Source organism: Delphinus delphis, chromosome X (assembly GCF_949987515.2).
Source record: "Delphinus delphis chromosome X, mDelDel1.2, whole genome shotgun sequence".
In the NCBI taxonomy this organism is placed as follows: domain Eukaryota; kingdom Metazoa; phylum Chordata; class Mammalia; order Artiodactyla; family Delphinidae; genus Delphinus; species Delphinus delphis.
This window is the reverse complement of record NC_082704.1, coordinates 16,534,198-16,553,777: the sequence shown is the minus strand read 5'-3', so window position 1 is coordinate 16,553,777 and position 19,580 is coordinate 16,534,198. Positions and strand designations below refer to the sequence as shown.

At 40.0% G+C, this 19,580-nt stretch overlaps 1 pseudogene; it reads left to right on the top strand.

The window, feature by feature from the left end:
* LOC132418777 (olfactory receptor 13H1-like) overlaps positions 1 to 19,062 on the top strand; it is a 34,794-nt pseudogene extending 15,732 nt beyond the window's left edge.
* The last annotated feature ends 518 nt before the right edge of the window (positions 19,063 to 19,580 follow it).

Below are 19,580 nucleotides of genomic sequence, written 5' to 3'. Positions count from 1 at the left end.
GTCCACAAAGAAGAATTGAATAAAAGATGAACCTATCTCAGACCCAATCAAATGGGAGTCAGTTGTTTTTAAAGGACTCTTTTCCATGACAGTTTCATCTTTAAGAAAATGGATCTTGATAGTTCTCCAGTTTATGAATTTATTTCTCACTGATTATAATCGTTAGAAAAAGCAGGTGCTAGATCTTGGGGTAGAGTGGACAGTCCAGTCTCTGTGGTACCACATATGGAAGAGAACTGGTCTCTTATATACAAACTACACAGTATACTCTTGCTTATAAACTGTCCCTTCCCAAAGAAGAGATTGCCACAAACAATTGTGTTGCTAACTCACTAACAGCAACAAATTTCACACACTAGCTCTGAAGCAGCTAGGTAGCCATGCTGTTCACCTGATGGAATAAAAAGATGTGGCAGGAAGGCACGCTCTCCACATTCTCCCTGGTATGCCATTTATCTTGATATGTTTGCTACAACAAGTTTGTAATTTCCAGAGCCAGATGAGAATAACTTTTGGATCAGCCATTGCTTTGTTTTGCCTACCCTAGTACGTCCCTGCCTACATACAGAAATGAGAGTCCAGGAAGTAAAGGTAGAAATCTGTTTATCTTCCAGAAGCTTATACCACGAAAAGGACCAGATGACTACTGAAAAACTAAGACTAGAGGAATAAGAACTTTTAACAAGACTCAGATGTGCATACACTATCTAATCTAGGCAACTTCTATGGTACTGCTAAACTAACTTTCTCCAACTCCCTTCCTTCCTAAGGAGTTGGCCTGGCCTATTCAGTACTGGCTGAGTTGAATGGGTAAGGGTGTGGAATTAGGTTGTAAGGAAGTAGAGCTTCAATATATGTAGTATATATTTATATACTAAAAGCAACTGGGACAAGTTGGTGAGTCAAACCAATGTGCATAAGAAAAAGTGGAATTTCAGACACTTGAGAGAACACATATACTATAAAGAAAGGCAAGTCCATAGGGCTAGAGTCAGGGATTGATATAAGGATCCCAAAGCAAAGCAGAGTGGGGCACAGGAACAGAGCCTAAAAAGTTAAGAAGATTGAAGTGAGTTGACTCAAAAGAACAGGTTAGTGTAGACCCCTGGTTTTCAAATTTTATGAATCACCTGGGGAATTTTGATGAAATGCAGATTCTGATTCAACAGGTCAGGGTTAGAATCTGAAATTCTGGATTTCTAGCAAGCTCCCAGGTGATTCTAACACTGCTAGTGTATAGACCACACATTTGAGTATCAAGAGTGCAGATAATTCCATCTAGAAAACACTGATATGGTAATGTGGATATCAAGTAACACTTGAATGGGGATAGTGGAGAGAAAATTTACATGCATAACGTCACACAGAAATCGTTAAACATTTAGACATTTTGTTTTATAATTCTTATGTTTTCCTATAACACTGAGAATAAAGAAAAAGTTTTTCACAGAGAACACATTTCTGCCTTAGATATCATTCAGAACTCTATAGCTTACATGACAATGACTCAGTGATGCTTTTCTTAATCTTTAATGATGTTGTTTACAAAATGACATCTAAACTGAGACTTCCGCAGAGGATAATGAGACATTTGCTGCATAGACAGGGGTTTGTAAGCTATATTTTTGGCATTAGACTGGAAAGGACAGAGCAGTGGCCCAGGAACCTAACATCATAAATAAGAAATTCAACCACCCTGAAGCCAACGTTACTGCATTTGTATCATATGCAAAATTTAAGGCAAATCATATAAAGAGCTTTATTCTCCTAAGCACTAAAGATAATTTCTTATAATAATAACTAGCATTTGCATAACATTTACACATTGTTTTCACATATATTATCATATTTCATACTCATAGCAAATCTGTGAGGTAGAGAAGGCAAAAATAGTAGGCTTTTATTCAGAATAGAAAAGAGAATCAGAGAAGTCAGATGACTCACTAAGGGCACAATTTACAGTCAGGTATCCTGACTAATAATCCAGTGTAGTTTCTATTGTACATTTAACAGTGCATCTTAAAGTAAATTGTTGAAGGTGAACTCCTGATCGTCACTCATTTTGGTGGCACGTTCAAGCTTTCTCATCAAATAGGTGAAGAAATTAATGTGTCATAGAGTGAAATGCTAAACCAAGAAGCATGGGGTCTGTATTAGGAGTATATTACTTGTTTCACTCCACCTACCAGGGTCATCAAGTGTAGAAATGTTGACTTTCCTGTCAATTTCTGTGTCATTCCCAGTCTTTGAAACACTTCTTTCCACATAGCGAGTTTTACTTTGCCCTCCTGCCTACATACAAAGTCCCACTCCAATTTCAAGCTTGAACTTAGGCAAGGGTTATGCAGGAAACTCTAAATACTTTTGTGATTCAATATCAGGTGAATCAGGACATACAGCTTCTATTCCATACCTGACCCAGTGCACCAGTTGACCTCCATTACCTTTTTTCCAATTAAATCTTTGGGTCATGGTCAAATATCTAGCACTCTCGGTCCTCTAGGACTCATGAGTAGTCTTACTCTTGCAAGTAGTGTTCCCTCCATCCTTCCAGAAACTAGAATCCTACCTGACCTGGAGTACAACTTTATGATATCAAAATTCCTGAGTGATGATTACATGCATAGTCTACTGAATACAGTACCCAGTACCCATACACAATGAATTTCTGATCACCAGGTCCCATATACATGTCTGGATAAGATTTCATTACCACTAAATCCCTGATTCTGACTGCTGATCTGTATCCTCTATTGTTTGTTTTGGCCATGCTTGCCTAAATCATATCTTATATACAAGGTCTTATCTCATACCACTACCCTGATTTGAGGCACAGTATTTATGTGCAGTTGTTGTATTGGGAGTACAATTCCAGAGAACAAGAATGAGGGAATGGATAATGAATCAAAGAAACAGGGAAAGCCAATTCAAGGATGTGTTACTGAGCTGACCTCAGCTAAGTGAGACTGTTTGCTTAATCTCATTGGATTTTTCAAGAAGTTGTATAAACTCAATCCTATTCATGGGTGAAAACAAGATGGATGAATTTAGCCACCATCTCCTATCTCCCAATGGATAAAAGGTTCATTCATCAGTCATTCATGCTTTCAGATTGTAGATATATAGGCATCAGTGACGGTCTTATAGTAGTGTTCACTGGTAAATCCCAGCCCAGGAGTTGAGAGGCCTACAAAGAGGGTATGAGGTATTGTCAGGTTGCACCTGCATGAAGTATGTTGGAATCCACACAGCTGATTGTCATAATGACAGGTAAAATAATATACAGGTGAAGCCAAGATGTACAAAAGAGATGCTAATATATCCCAACACCTGAGGATGTTCTTGTCTCCCTGTGCCAGATCCACCCAAATGCCTGAGTAGTATTCAAATTCTTGTCCTTTTGTTGATACATCTAGCATCCTTAATTAGCCCATGTCTAGCCATATCAAATTTCTATGTTTGGTTACAAATAACAATAGGCAAAACCAAATGGGAAGAACATTTCACCATGGGGAAAACAGTATGAAAAAATCAGCTGGAAACATAAACTCAGTACCCGCTTAGTGAGATAGACCAAGTTTTTGGATGGATTCTACTTTATAAAGGAGGTACCTGACAGCCAAAAGCAAACGGCCCATTTCACAAGCCTGAATGACTTCAAGGATGTAGTGGAAAAGTGTTTGTCAAAGACCAGTACATAAAATGGTGCTGGTAGTGGTAAAATTTTTACCAGTCTATGTTGAAATGAAAAGAAATGAAAGCAAAGTAATGAGCTGTTCATAACTAGATTCATTTCAAAGAGTGTTCTAAGCCAGTTCACTGAAGCACTGCTCATAATAGCAAAAGGTTAAAAATAATCAAATGTCCATTAATAAAAGGCTATTAAGCAAATTTGGTAAACCTATACAACGGACTACTATGCAGACATGAAAAGAATTAGGAATCTCTTTATGTATTGACATGGAATGCTTTTAAAGATATCATTTTTAAGGCTTCCCTGGTGGCGCAGTGGTTGAGAGTCCACCTGCCGATGCAGGGGACACGGGTTCGTGCCCCGGTCCAGGAGGGTCCCGCATGCCGCATGGTACTTTCTTTTAGGTCTTCTTTATACCAAACGGGTCCAAATTGAGATTATGTCCTACGGCAGGGATTGCTAGTTGTCTACCCCATTATCCATTCTCCCAATCTTCTTTGGTAATAGATCACCAAATTTTATTTAGGTAGCAACATATTTAGCTAAAAAACAAACAAACAAACAAAAAACTACAACTCCCAACTTCCCCTGAATCTAGGTGACAAAATTCTTATCAATGAAATATAAGTAAAAATGTTGTGGTATATTTTTAGAAAGCCCTAAAAAGGAGAAAATGAGTCCTCCTTATTTTCCTCTTCCTCTATCCTGATGTTTAGAATGTAAATGTGATATCTAGAGTTCTACCAAGCTTCTTGCTCTATGAGAATGAGGGAAGAATGTTTAGCTGGAAGGAATGCAAGTTCATAAATATTGTAGAACTACCAGAGCTTTTCTGGACTTCTCATCTTCAGTTATCTATTATGTGAGGTACAAAAAATCATCCATCTTTTTTAACCACTATATATTAAGTTTTCTGTCTCTTGAAGCTGAAACTGATTCTGACTGATACATGGTCCCTTCCAGTTTGTCATGTCCATTTGAAAATAACTAAGCCTTACCCCACAATGTTTCAATACTCAACATGCCTAACTAATTATACCTCTCCATATATGTATGGTACATGGATATTTACAACATTTCAATCCTAACTGTACTGTTCATTCCTTTACTGCCTACATACCAATTTCTTATTATTCATCGTATACTTGGAGATTATTGCTTTATATTGATTTCATTCTCTACCCCAAACCATAAAGGGAGAGGATATACCGTGGCATGGGTGAAACATGACTTCTACTAGACAACTAGAGCAGAAGATATTAGTAAGAGCAAGTTCAAACTCATGAACACTGTCACAAATCATTATCTAGAGTAATAACTGCCAAAGCTCTATCTATAGCTCAGACATCTCTTCTGAGCTCCAGTTACATGTGTTCTCGAAAAATGGACATGTATCTACCTCAAAGCTCCACAGACAACCCACATGGAACCATTCCAAATCAGAAAGCTTCATATTTCCCCTAAAATCTCCCCTTCCTCTTGTTTTCTGGATGTCATTTAATGGTGCCACCATCCATCTGAGAGACATCCTATAATCTTCCTCCTCCCTCACTACACAATCCAATCATCTTTGAAGCTTTGCCTATTCTACTTCTGTGATAAATCTCAAGTTCATCCCTAGTCTTTCATCCACTGTCTCTCTCTTAATTCCAGCACTCATCATTTCTTGCTTTGACTATTGCAATGACTTCAGACATGGTCTCCTCAACAATCCACTGCAACTAGGCTCCACACTATAGTGTCACCCATCTTTCCAAGACATGTCAGAGCATGTCACTCTCTTGTTTAAAAATCCTCAATGATATTTAGTCACATGGAGGCAAAAAGCTAGATTCATCAGTGTGACATTTAAGACTTTCTGAGATCTGGACCCAGCTCACATGGGTGTCCTGACTTGCTAATCCAACCACACAAACTGATTACCATTCCCATAAACACTTTATTCTTCTACAGTTCTGTGCATAGCATTGATGTGGTCTCTGTAAAATGTTTGTATACTGAACTAGTAAGCTATCCAACCCTGAAAGCCCAACAAAACTGTATCCTTTAATATGAGCCTTCTTCATTTAACTTTTATCTCTAGGCCTGGAAAGTGAATCCCTTCTTTATCAGTGCCCCCACACACAAATCTGTATTTGCCTATTTTGTACATGTCTTATACTTTGTACATGACTACAATGTAGCACTCTTTCCATGTGGTTGCAGGTCTTAGAAAGCAAGAGACAATGACATCCATATGAGCCAGCACCAGGACATATCCTTTGCTGTATGAACTTCTGCAGAGGCTCACATGAATGTGGGGCCTCCAGAGATCCACAGAACAGCTTGCAACAATAAGAAGTCTACCTCTACGCTTGTATCCTTCTCACTCTACTAATTCAAGGGACTCTCTCTTATTCAGAAGCATCAACAGCCCATTTACCTCCTCCTCAGGCCTTGCATCACCCAAGCTTTTGTTGGGTGGGACTGAGGCCCTTCTTCCAGGTGTCCCTCAGCGGCAACTTGGCCTCCTAAGAGATGAGATGAGTCTGACCAGCCAGGATTGCAATATAGCTGACCCTTCCCAACCACTAAGGACACTCTGTTCACAGCTTCTTGGCCTGAAAAGTCTCAAGTGGCTGGAACCTACTCATTGTCACTAAATTCAAGCTTTCAGAAGAAATATTGGCTGGAACTTTGTGTCTTCATCTTTTTTTTCTCTTTTTAGAAATATAACATCTCTGTCTAATAGCAGTCTTTCATCCCTAAGCCTAGAGTCAAGTGGAACAAACGCAGAGAAGTTGTCCTGTTTTCTGCGCAGTTAAGAAATGGAGAATTCAATATGTGTTTACAATGATAGCAACATTAAAATAGCTCATGCTACATTGCCAAGTGAAGGATAACAGACATAAACACTGTCTTTTAAAAGATTATTTTAGAAGAAAAAGTATGAATCGAATCATTTAGTGAAGTACTGTTTGAACAGATGGTGTGATTAACAGCTCTCATGTAAGCCATCTTGGGAGCTTATGGAAAAGTAAACAAATGGAGCTAAAAAGAAATCACTCCATCCCCCAAAAGCGTCTTTCATTCATTTTACTGGGAAAATTGGAAAGTCTGTGTTTTGAAGGCTGTGTTTCTTTGGGGGATGTAGGAGTGAGCAGGGAGGGTCTCTTTAGAGCAAGACCACATCCATGCCAGGTTCAGTTCTGAATTTGCTTCCTGAGGGATGAGATGGGTCAGAGCAGTCAAACCCCCAGCAAAGCTGACCCTTGGAACCACTAAGGACACTCTTCACCTTTGCTTGTCTTGGAAGACCTCGTGTGCAAGGGGAGAAGAGAAAGGAATTAAGAGTTGACAACCAACTACGTAAGAGGCACTCTGCCAGGACCATCACACATACTCTTTCCTCTAAGGCCAGCTCACAATGGCCCTAGGAGTCACATGTTATAAGGCCAATTTCCCAATCGGGAAATTGACATCGGAAAAGGGGGAAACCATCTCCTAAGACCACGTAGCTACTTCCTTTGTGGAGCTGCCATTGAAACTGTTGAGTTTCAGAGCTCTTAGTAGAGGCAGCTGATTACAGAGAGAAGAGCACTGACCAGGACATCTGGAGATACAGGTATGAAAGTCTCCTCTGCTAGCTAGTGCCTTAGGGGCAGACTCTATTCCTTTCTGGGCTGCAATTTCTCCATCTTTAAAATGTGGGCAGGGACTTCCCTGGTGGTTCAGTGGTTAAGAATCCACCTGCTGATGCAGGGGACGCAGGTTCAATCCCTGGTCCTGGAAGATCCCACATGCTGCGGAGCAGCTAAGCCCGTGCACCACAACAACTGAGCCTGCACTCTAGAGCCCACGAGCCACAACTACTGGCCCCGTGTACCACAACTACTGAAGCCTGCGCGCCTAGAGCGCGTGCTCCACAACAAGAGAAGCCACCGCAATGAGAAGCCCACGCACCACAACGAAGAGTAACCCCTGCTCCCCACAGCTAGAGAAAGCCTACGCGCAGCAACGAAGACACAACACAGTCAAAAAAACTTTTTTTAATAATAAAATAAAATGTGGGCACTGTATCAGATGGGCTCCAAAGTCCTCATTTGGATACGAAAATCATATCAGAATATCACACTGGCTTCCCAGCCCCATTCCTGACCTTCATCAACTGACATGAGGAAGAAACCTTGCACATTGGTACAGCTCTAGCCTTTGTGCCACCGCCCACTTAGACAAATCTCCAGGTATTGGCCGACCCTTGACAGAGCCCTTTCCCTACTGCCTTCACCACAGAACATTCCATTAGTGACGGCCCACTACAGGTTGCCCAAGTGTTCTTTCATTTATCTAATATCTGTGGGTGTGTAGTAACATTCCACACCCTGTGCTACATATGGTGGAAAGGAAACAACGGTGGGCAGGAAGGACACAGTGTCTCTCCTCCCAAAATTAGACCCAGAGTTGGAGACACACGAGTGCACAGATAATAAAAATATAGAGGCGTGAGTGTGAACATAAGAAAAGGAACCAGATTTCTTCCTGAGGAGTCAAGGTAGGCTGCCCCAAGGTAGTGATGTTGGCACCAAATTAATACGTGTTTTATCATCCATCCAGATATTTAGAATCATCCAGGTGACTACCACAGATTTGCTGGCCTTTCATCCTGGCATTCGGTACCACTTAGACCCACATGTTGGATTCCCAGGCCATTTAGAACCAAAAGTTGCCAAGAGGCAATGAAATCTTTTATGTTTCCAAAGATAGAGAATTAATTAAGGAGGAAAGCAACTTTAGCATTAATAATCTAGAAATAAGCTCTTTCTCTTGGGCCTGTTCTTGTAAATACTCCTGAACTCTTTCATGTGAACAGCCTTCTAATTGCATCTCTGGGACCTAATCCTGGAGGGTTTGAACTGATTTCCCTTTGCAACTTTAAAACCTTTGATACTGTGTCCCCTGGCAGGTGCGATTCCACTCCTTCCCTGGCCGTTTTAATAAATGGACTTTGGAGAGTTCCTCTCCCCATTTACTAAAGGTGCTGCTGCCTTTGAGTTACATTTGGAATTCACTTCAGGTCTCTACGAAATGGAAAGGAAAAACCTACTGCTACTGCATGTTCTGTGTTCATACATGACACTGCTCAGCCCAAGGATTCTTTCCTCGTGTGGAATGATCCACTGGGACACTGCTCCAGGTCAACAGAAGAAAGAAATTCCTACAACACCTCAGATGCCTCTCTGCACGGATACCTACCACTTTGCCCCTCACCTTATAGTTACTTGTGTCCAAGGGTCACCCCTCCCCTGCGCAAGTCAGCTGTGAGTCCCTGCAGGCAACAACAGTGTTTTGGGTTTCCTGGGGTGCTATGTGCCAAGGGCCAATGTCTTGTATGAGGAGGTGCTCATCCAATATTGGGCCAACATCCAAATTTCCAATGTTGCTTTATTGGTCTCTAGATACTGGTTTTTTATCCATGTCTGCAAAACCTAGTATAATTTTTTTACATCTTTATTGGAGTATTATTTCTTTACAATGGCCTGCCATAATTCATTCTCAAAGTCAGCCATCTTCATTCTTTTCCATATGGCATCAATATTGCTTCATTTTTTTACAGGGTGCTAAAAGTTATACTCTAAACTCCTTAATCCAGAGGAGTTTTCTGTTTTTTTAAAAAACATTATATCTGTTCATCTCCAGTAATTTTCATAAAATCTGACTTCTGGGCTTAGGGACCATATGCTTCTCCTGGAGGAGAAAGGAATGGTATAATTGGTTCTTTAATTTACCACACTGGACCGTTCTTTAGGGTACAATCCAATCAAGGGCCAACAAGGGTAAATAAAGGATTGTAATAATTCTTTCTAAGTTTATAAAGAATTTATTTTTACTATTCTTACATTTATTTTCTATGAAAAACTTTATATTGACTTCTTTATTGGTTAAAAAATCAAATGTTATTTACCATGATTTTTGATGGTCTATTTCACATGGACCATAAGAAACCAAACATACCTGAAATCAAAGAGCAAGAAGAGTCCTTAACAATTGTCTACTGCCATGGGAAAATGCCTGAGTGGGAAACAGGTCCCAGCATTTTCTACAGTTTGACATAATGACTGTGAAAATAGGCATAGGAGTAGGGAAAGAGCCCAAATGTTGTTAATGACCATGACTGAACAGTACAATTCTCTGTGGTTTTAGTTCAATTACCTACAGTTTTCTGTGGCTTTCATGTTTTCTCTTTTGATTGGAAAAAAATGTTGATTAAAAAGAGTAATTGTCCAGTGAGAGTCACTTTCTTTACACAGGAGAAATGAAAGTCCCGGGTGTTCCGGCACAACCAGGACAAGAAATCTGGCCACAGGACATCTAGAGTAAGCTGTTCCTTGACTTGAGATTTGGCAGACATAGAATTCCATTTTTCAATTACTCTAGAATTTCAGTAAAATAAGAATTCTATGCATTTGAAAACCTGGCACTCATTCTAGAGTCAAGTAGGAAACGTGGTTTTACATAAGCAATGGATATGCTTACTAGACTTCCACTCTCTTTTAGATGGAACAGTCATTTGGACTCGTCGTCTTACAGGGACCCCCTTGCCCTGCTCTAGTTTCTCTTCTCAGTCATTTGCTCTACCCAACTGCCCATTGCCAACAGTGGCTTCAGTCATCCAAGGATGCTCATAACCTCTGGTGCAAAAGGAGATTGGACTGTTTTGGTAAAGGGCTGCCAATGCTCTGGATATGAATTAGTTTCAGTGAAAGGAATCTGAACTTTTACATGATGGGTGCTAATTCCTGCTAATTGCTATCACCTCATAATTAGATTGGCAGACATTTCACTCCAGGGACAGGGGATATGAAAACTGGTAGGTTTAAAAGCAGCCTTCTCAGAGGATTCTGAGACTGGGGACTGTGAGATCAACGGCATGTTTCCAGGCCTTAGTTCTATGAGGGATTCAGAGGGCACAGACGACCACAAATTAGTGCTGTTAGCCACAGGACACAAGACCTCCAGATGCCTGAGGGACTACTATTTGCAGTGACCTGTAGGGCACAGGTAATCTCCAATTAGTATAATGCAAAAAGCAAATGCAAGGTAGCAGCTAGGCTATCGGATAGGATTTCAAGAATAATCACCATCCCTTCTAGACCAGCAGTTGGCAAAACTGCAGCATGAGAGCCCAAACCGGCCCACTGCCTGTTTTTGTAGGTAAAGTTTTATTACAGTACAACCATGCCCATTCTTTTTCATAATCCCTGTAGCTACTTTTGTGCTACAATGATAGAGGTGAGCAGTTGCAACAGAGACCTATGGCCTCCAAAATCTAAAATATTCCTGATGACAGAAAAACTTAGCCAACCCCTGTTCTAGATCATAAAAGAAAAAAGTTGGAAGAAATAATCCTGAAAGGAAGCCAAGATAAAAGGGAGTTAAAGAAATCCCAACCTACAGTGTTGAAGCTTAGTAATAAAAGAGATTAACATAGAGAAGGAAGGTCGGGGAAAACTGTATATTCCTGGACTGTGTATGAGGCTATTTCTATAAGGGTGATTCTGGATCATCTAAGCTGATGTTGGCAAACTACACCCTGCCAGTCAAACCTGGCTCACCATGTGTTTTTGTAATTGAAGTTTCATTGGAACACAATCACACCCAGTCATTTATATATTTTCTATGACTGTAGCATCATTACAAAAAAAGAATTCAGTAACTGTCTAAGACATTTAACTCTTCATTTATACTTAAGCCCCCTCCTCTTCTGGTCTTTCCCAAATTGTAAGACCTCTGAATCAGCTTTAAGGGCTCTTTTTCTCCATGCTAGATTTGCCGACTGTTCTCCAGCTGTTCCAGCCTCATTTCCAATCTTATCATCCATTATTCCCAGTAATCTGCAAGGACGAATAAAAGGGGCTTTATCTTCAGGCAATATTTTGGCTTCATGATTACATGCCATATCCCAAATCATGAGCAACAGAGTATACCTGAAGTTTTAAAATTTAGTATCTGCTTAAACAAAATTTTCCTAACGTATTGATTAATGAATTAATGCTATGTTGGAAGGTCTCCAGTGACATGCCCAGGGCCATGTTTTGTCCAACATTTTAATCAAATGATCTCAATAAAAACCCAGAAGGCACATTTGTCAAATTTTTGATGACACAAAGAAAGTAAGAAGTGCTTAGGTAAAGTTTCAGATACCAGAATTAGCATTCAAAAAGACCTCAAAAGGAAGGGAATGCTGAGCTAAACTGAACAAGAATGAGCATTGCTTAGCAAATGGTCAAGTTGAGCCTTGAGGTTGAAAGAAAATCAGCTTTACAGTTACAGGAAGTGGACTAACTGGTTTGAGAGTAGTTTGTGTGGAAAAATCAGGGCTAGTGGACTTACTTCCTTGCTAAGCATACTACTACTAAAAATAGCTGGCTATCCTAGGATGACTTATTAGAAGAATGCTGCCACAATCTGTAGTTTCTCCATAATGGACATTGGTCATCCCATGTTTTCAGAAGGGTGTCTGGTTCAAAGGGCCACTCTTCAAGAGTACACGGGGGGAAAAATCAAGTATATTCTCAGGAGTAGTACTGGGTTTGTGATTGAGAGGTCTTAGAACTAACTATATCATCTAAGTTGAGATGGAAGGACTACAGAATGCTTAACTTGGAAAAAAATACTCCGTGAGGTTAGTGTCATTAGTGAGTTTCTACGGTAATACTAAGTCCCACACAGGGTTTGAAGGGTTTCCTAGGACGTGAGACTTTCAAGTGGTAAAACCAAGAAAGTTTGGGACAAGCCAGGATGATTGGTTACCCTACACTATGCTCCAGCCACACTTATCTGCTATCTATTCAGCAAACAGTTAAACCTGTTCTTGCCCTAGAGTCTTAGCACTTGCTGTTCCCTCTCCCTGGAACTCTCTTCACCTAAATTTTCACATAGTTCCTTTGTGTTCTTTTGTTTATTTTATTTTTTTATTTTTGCTGTGCTGGGTCTTCGTTTCTGTGTGAGGGCTTTCTCTAGTTGCGGCGAGCGGGGGCCACTCCTCATCGCGGTGCGCGGGCCTCTCACTGTCGTGGCCTCTCCCGTTGCGGAGCACAGGCTCCGGACGCGCAGGCTCAGCGGCCATGGCTCACGGGCCCAGCCGCTCCACGGCATGTGGGATCTTCCCGGATCGGGGCACGAACCCGTGTCCCCTGCATCGGCAGGCGGACTCTCAACCACTGCGCCACCAGATAAGCCCCCTGGCAGGAGTTCTTTAGACCCAACCAAGTTGTCAATTACTTGCCGCGCAGTCTTAATTTGGATGTTTGGTGGTCGTCTGGGTGGATGTTTTCAAGCCCAAAGAGATAGAGCAGTAGGAGAATGAGAAAGACTGAGAGGAAAAAGCCTTGGCCTCAGTGCGCTTCTTCGCGGCCAGGGAACCGGTCTCTGCCAGATCCTGCAGGCGACGTCAGCTGCCACTTAACGGGCTACTTGAATCTCCATGGCTCAGGATAAGGCCCAGCCACCCTTCAGAGGGGAGCCATAGCCCAATAGGCGGATCGAGATTATGGCCATGGAGGCCCCGCATTGGGTGCCAGAAAAGATGTTGCAGGAAAGAGAGTGGGGTGCCAGAGGATGGTCACATCCCAAGTCATGTCTGAGTCCCTGGGATGGCCGCCCAGTGTGGGTTCTTGGCTTTGTGCAGGCAAGGATTCAAGAGCAAGACGTAGTAAAGTGAAAGAAGGTTTATTCAGGGAGATACACGCTCCATAGACAGAGTGTGGGCCATCTTGGAAGGCAAGAGCCTTTGTGTCCTTTTGATCTCAACTCAAACATTACCTTCCTTGAAAGCTAACATTTATTGTATAATAACAATCTTGTTCCAGCACTCTCTTTCATATCACTCTGTTTCTTTCATAACCGTTATTACTATATCAATTGCTTTATTTGCTACTTCTTGTTCTCACTATCATCCCAATAGAGTATAAGTCAAATAAGAAGGTAAGCCTTGTCTCTTTTGGTTCATTGTTGTATCCTCAGCAACTTTAACAGAACTGGACACATGGTATGAACTCAATAAGTATTTGTTGAATGGACAAATGAATGATTCTGCCTGACTATAAAGCCTATATTGAATTCTCTCATAGACACACCAAAAAGCTCTGAGAAAAATATCCACAAGATAAATAAAATCCAGGTACTTAGTAAACTTTCAGATTAGGCCACACAGATCAGGACGCTATAGGGATGGGTCTAGTAGAATCTGACTACAAGGCAAGAAAGCTGCTGTCAATTAGGCCTTATGAGATTGCTACGTAAGTACTGTCTACACCCAGGAGATCTGAGTCTGGGCTGTTTGCATGTTGTGTGCTGTGCTCTTGAAGTGGAAAAGGTCTATTTTCACCTTAAATCTCATGATTCTCTGCCTCTGGTCAAACTATCATCAGAGCCTTTAAGAAATTTGAAATTAAAAGATTGAGAGAAAAGATATCTATGGTCTCATAGCCAACTTCCCTTTTGGAAATATTGGCTATAGACTTTCTTTCTATTATGAACTCCCAGATGATATGGTTATTTTCTCCCAAGATTCTGGTCCATTCCATCATAATTAAGTCCACAGCATCATTTCCCCTCAATGCTTCTTTAACCTTCTGAGAAATGAAATTGTCAGCAAGGCAAATACCAAATTTATAAGATGCCTTGCTTTTACCAGACTGAGACTTCCATCAAATGCCTGGACAGCTGAAGCTTTCCATTCCTACTGTAGCTTGCCTCTATGCCAGTTCTGTAATCTTCATTAGGGAAGCATCAACCATGTCCTCCATGAAATATTTCCCTGATGGCACTGCAATTTCTTTCAATTTGTACGCTACTACAAATGTTCATCATCTTATTCTCCTTCACATTTTGTGAATTTCCACATAGGTTTAATATATTTTTTTATATATGGGTGTGAGAAGGTCCCTAGGATAGAATCACACAGAAAATTCTTGAGGAATGGGTATCTCACATAAGCAGAACCTTACCATCAACCCTCTGTGGAAGGAGTGACCCACAAAAGCCTGATATGAAGTGACTATCTGGGTGAAAGTTCTCCTTTTCTGTTGTCTTTCTACAGAGCACTGCTCTATCAATCAATACATTTTTTTGCACCAAGAAATTGACAAGTAAAAACTTCAGGAAAAAAATTGTTCAGGGTCAGATAGCCAAAAACAGATAGTATGATTAAATGCAATATAAAAATACCTGAATGGAAAAATCCACTTAGTGAAAGTGACATCAAGAGCTTTTATTTCAGCAAAATCTTTCAAGAGTTTCCTCTGTGCAAGGTAGAGTTCCAAAGAAAACGGAGATGACTCAGATATGGTCGCTAAATCAAGGAGCTCACAGCTTCCAAAATGTACACTCAGACTTACTTCCATTATACAGGGTCAAAAGTCCCTCAAGTTAAAAACAAAACTAAATAAAAATTGAACTCACAATCATACTTGGGAGAGAATTGGATTGACAAACAGAGCATATCTTTGGAAGACCCAGTAAACACAAAATTAAGTTATACAATCATACTATGATGTACATTTTAATCCCCAAATTTCCTCAATATAAATTCTTAATAGCACTACCTGAACATTTAACTTGCTATCAGAAGAGAAAGTAAATGAAGAACTGCCCAAACAGAAGAAAGCTTCTCCTTGAGGAAAACCAGCCCTGGTTCCCGACCACCACCATATTTACTGACCAGAATCATTGCTATAGGGAACAGTCACTGAAATGCTCATTAACCAAGTTAGGAGGAAAGTGAACATTATTTTAATGAGCTAAATATAGCAGATGTCTCCTCCTCCTTATTCGTTTTCTCTCTCCCTATTTGCATTAGGCAACTTAATTACAAAGCAGGGATATCTCCTAAATCCCCAAAGTGGAAACTGTTCTTCAAGTCTGAGGTTATAAGTTCTTAAACCCACCACAAGATTATCCAAATTTCCAAAGTTCCTTCTTGCATTTGAAGTGTGGCTTCTTTTAATACTACCTAAATATTTTTGGTCTGTAAGTAGACTATACACTTTTGGCAAACACCAATACTTTAAAAATATCTCAATGTATTCAGAAAGGACATCTCCTCAATTTATTTTTCTGTGGCTGGGAACAAAGTAACAGAATTTTGGACACCTCTAGAAGAAATATCATTCTAATATTTGCACAGGCAAAGAAAAACTGCATGTCGTGAACTGGCAACTATATTATTATTATAAGGCTAGAAAATGAATTTTTTTATTGTTTTTTAGACACCAACCTTTCATGGTAGCCTTATTACAAGCCAACTCTGTGTAAATAAAAGAAAAAGATATTTAACAAGTAGAAATAAATGTGCATGATTCACCAGCACAGTTAACTCAAGATTTTCCAACCTTATAACCACAACCGATAGGAAGATTTATCACCACAGCTGCCTGTGTTAAACCTCTTTTCCTTGCAGTTGAAGGAATCAAATTTCTTCTTGGAGATTAGTCATTTGTGGGGGTGTCGCCAACTGCAAAATGCTTCTGTTATGAATGAGGTGCACTTCTCTGTTACTGTCCTCCAGCCCTAAGTCAGTGAATAATTTTCATCTCTTTATATGTCTTTTCCCACCTACCATCAGGAACAAATTTTAATGACTTACACAGTCAACCTTTCTTTAGTTGTTACTCAAACTGAAAACTTCAGATGGTATTGTTTCTGGTAACATGATAACCTTACAAGGAAAGGTAGGATGAAATAACATTTCGGCACATGTTTACAAGGATGAAATCTAAGCTGAAGGAAAGGTCTGTGTGGGGTGTGAAAGTGGGAAGGGAGCTAAAGTTTCTTGGGTGGTATAATTGTGCCAGGCACTGTGTTAGGTTCTTTATAGAAATAATCTTATCTAATTCTTGGAACAGTCCTGCCAGAGGCTAGGTGACATTCCCATTTCACGTATGAGAAAACTGAATTTCTCAAGATTATGCAGCTTGTTAGAGGCTGAACCAGAATTTAGACTTTGATCCAGCTGACTCCCTTGCTTTTGATCTGTATTTCAACATTCTGCCTATTAAGCATGAAGAATTACCTAATTATATGCAGCACTAATATAACTATACAATAAGGAGAGATTTGATTCTGTGTCTAAATAAGAAATCTTTTTTTTAACATCTTTATTGGAGAATAATTGCTTTACAATGTGTTAGTTTCTGCTTTATAACAAAGTGAATCAGCTATACATATACATATATCCCCATATTTCTTCCCTCTTGCGTCTCCCTCCCTCCCACCCTCCCTATCCCACCCCTCTAGGTGGTCACAAAGCACCGAGCTGATCTCCCTGTGCTATGCGGCTGCTTCCCACTAGCTATTTTATATTTGGTAGTGTATATATGTCCATGCCACTTAAAGCCAAAGGAGTCTTCAATGGGTCATCTGTTTTACTCCCTACTGAAAGCATATAAAACTGACAGGGCTCTGTCTTTTCCTTTCTTTTATTTTTAAACACTTCTGGAAACATGCATTCCAAAATTTGCCTTGTCCCTCTTCACAATTTCTGGTAACTGTTGTCTTCATGAAATCCTTTTATCTAATAAGATTTTCCCATCACCCTTTAAGCTCTTGTTTGGAACTATATGGAGATGGGAGGATCTGCACATAGTAAGTTTCTGTCATTTGAAAACGGATGTCAGAACAATTAAACAGAGTGAGATTTCAATAAATCCACCAGTTGCTTGGTTTATTTCATGTCATTTTGGCTAGTGATGTTTTTCCATTGAATTGACTGATAGCTTTAGCTACATATACACTGTCTAATTTAACATGCATAGGTGGTTTTAATATGACATATAAGAACAACAACGAAAAAAAAAAAAGGTTGAAAAGCAAAGAAGTATTTGAAGTATTTCAAGCATTCACAACTGGATCATTGAGCTTAAACTTAAAACTTATTACTTGCTGAGTAATATTCCAAGTAATAATTTTCAAGTTTAAGCTCAATGATCCAGTTGTAAAAAAAAATTATTACTTGCTAATTAATGAACCAGCTTAAATAAATTCGACTATAAACGAGCATTTTAGGTGGGGAGATGTAGCATATTTGCCTCTTTTTTTTTGGTCAAGAATAAAGTCAATCATCTAGCTACGCCCCTTTATGAGAGTAATAATTCTGTTTAACCCACTGTTAATGATTGTCTTACTTAATCAAATATAAGTATCTAACAGTCCAAACAACTTAATAAGCCTTTCCTGATATACGGTTCTACAAGACAGGAAAGCAAAGAGAAAACCTATATTTCCACCATTGGATACTTGAACAGCTGAGTCTAACCCAGTAAAACAAATGACACACAATAATCAGAGCTGCAGAACAGGAATTCTTAACAGGCTATTGAGATGCTACTCTTCTTATTTTCCTCATGTGGGTGACATTATGTTTTGTCTTCTTTCCTAGTACTTGAGACAATTAAATGGGCAGTCTAAAGAGAGGCAATGCCTCTGAGGGGACTGAATTCATCCTTGTTGGATTTTCCCAACAGCCTCAAATCCAGGCTGCCTTCTTGTTAGGACTGCTGTTTTTCCAGCTGGTCACAATGTTTGGGAACAACCTATTGTTGTTGTAGTGAGATGGGATTCTCGACTTCATACCCCTACGTATTTTCTTCTCAGTAATTTATCCTTCCTTGATATCTGTTACTCCACTAGCTCGGAGCCATATATGTTGGCCCAATGCTTCAGGGACTTCTGCATCATTTCCTATACCAGCTGTTATGCCCAGATGACCACATCCCTCTTTCTGGGGATGACAGTGTCTCCTTGCTATCATGGCTCATGGCAGGTTTGTTGCCATCTCCAATCCCCTGCGTTACACCGTCATTATGAACAACCGGGTTTGCATACAGTTGGCCTTGGAAACCTGGGCCAGTGCCTTCTTAGTAGCAGTCACACCAATCATTGCAATCCCTGCTCGTTATTGTGGGCATAATATCATCAACCATTTTACCTGTGAGATTCAGGCCCTGCTGAAGCTTGTCTGCTCAGACACCCCTGTCAGTCTAATTCTGGGTCTGGTTATCAGTGTGTTCACACTGCCTCTGCCATTCACCTTCATCCTCATTTCCTACTTTTGCACTGTTGTTGCCATGCTGAAGATCCGTTCTGCGGAGGCCAGACTTAACACCTTCTCCACTTGTGGATCCCATGTAACTGTGGTCACTGTATTTTATGGGACAGTCATCTAGATGTACCTGAAACCTCAGTCAAAGGAATATCAGGAAGAAGACAAAGTCATCTCAATATTTTATGAAGCAGTTACCCCCATGTTAAATGCCCTCATTTATACTCTGAGAAATAAGGATGTAAATGGTGCACTTAGGAAGTTAGCCAAAGGAAATGAAAAATCCTAATGGCTCTCTTTATAAGCCTCTCCAATGTGCAAGAATAAAAATGGAAACTCAGCCCATAAAATTTCAATTTATGTTTTTAAAAACAAACAACAACAACGAAAATCTTAGCGAGCATTCTTTCCGTGGTCATCACTAGGCACTCATCAAGTCTACCGTGAATGTTAACATTTTGTCAAGCCATATTAAGAGCTAAAGCCATGAATGTGTGCAAAATAGTTCACAAAGAGAATAATAGTAGTAGGTAGGCAAAGGTGACTGCTACAGCCATAGTAGCCCATCAGGAAGAAGTTTCTCTTCTGGGATATAAACCACAAGATTTTTGCAACCAAACATCTTTGTATTTGCCACACAAGATAGATAGAATTCATATATAGGACAGTGGTTATGCAACCATAATATAGCATTTGCTCCTCACATCACATTTTATAGATGTCTGACCCAAGTTTGAACCTAATAGACAAATGACCTCTCACTTCCCACATTTAGGTGATAATATCTCATGCCAAGAAATATCTTTT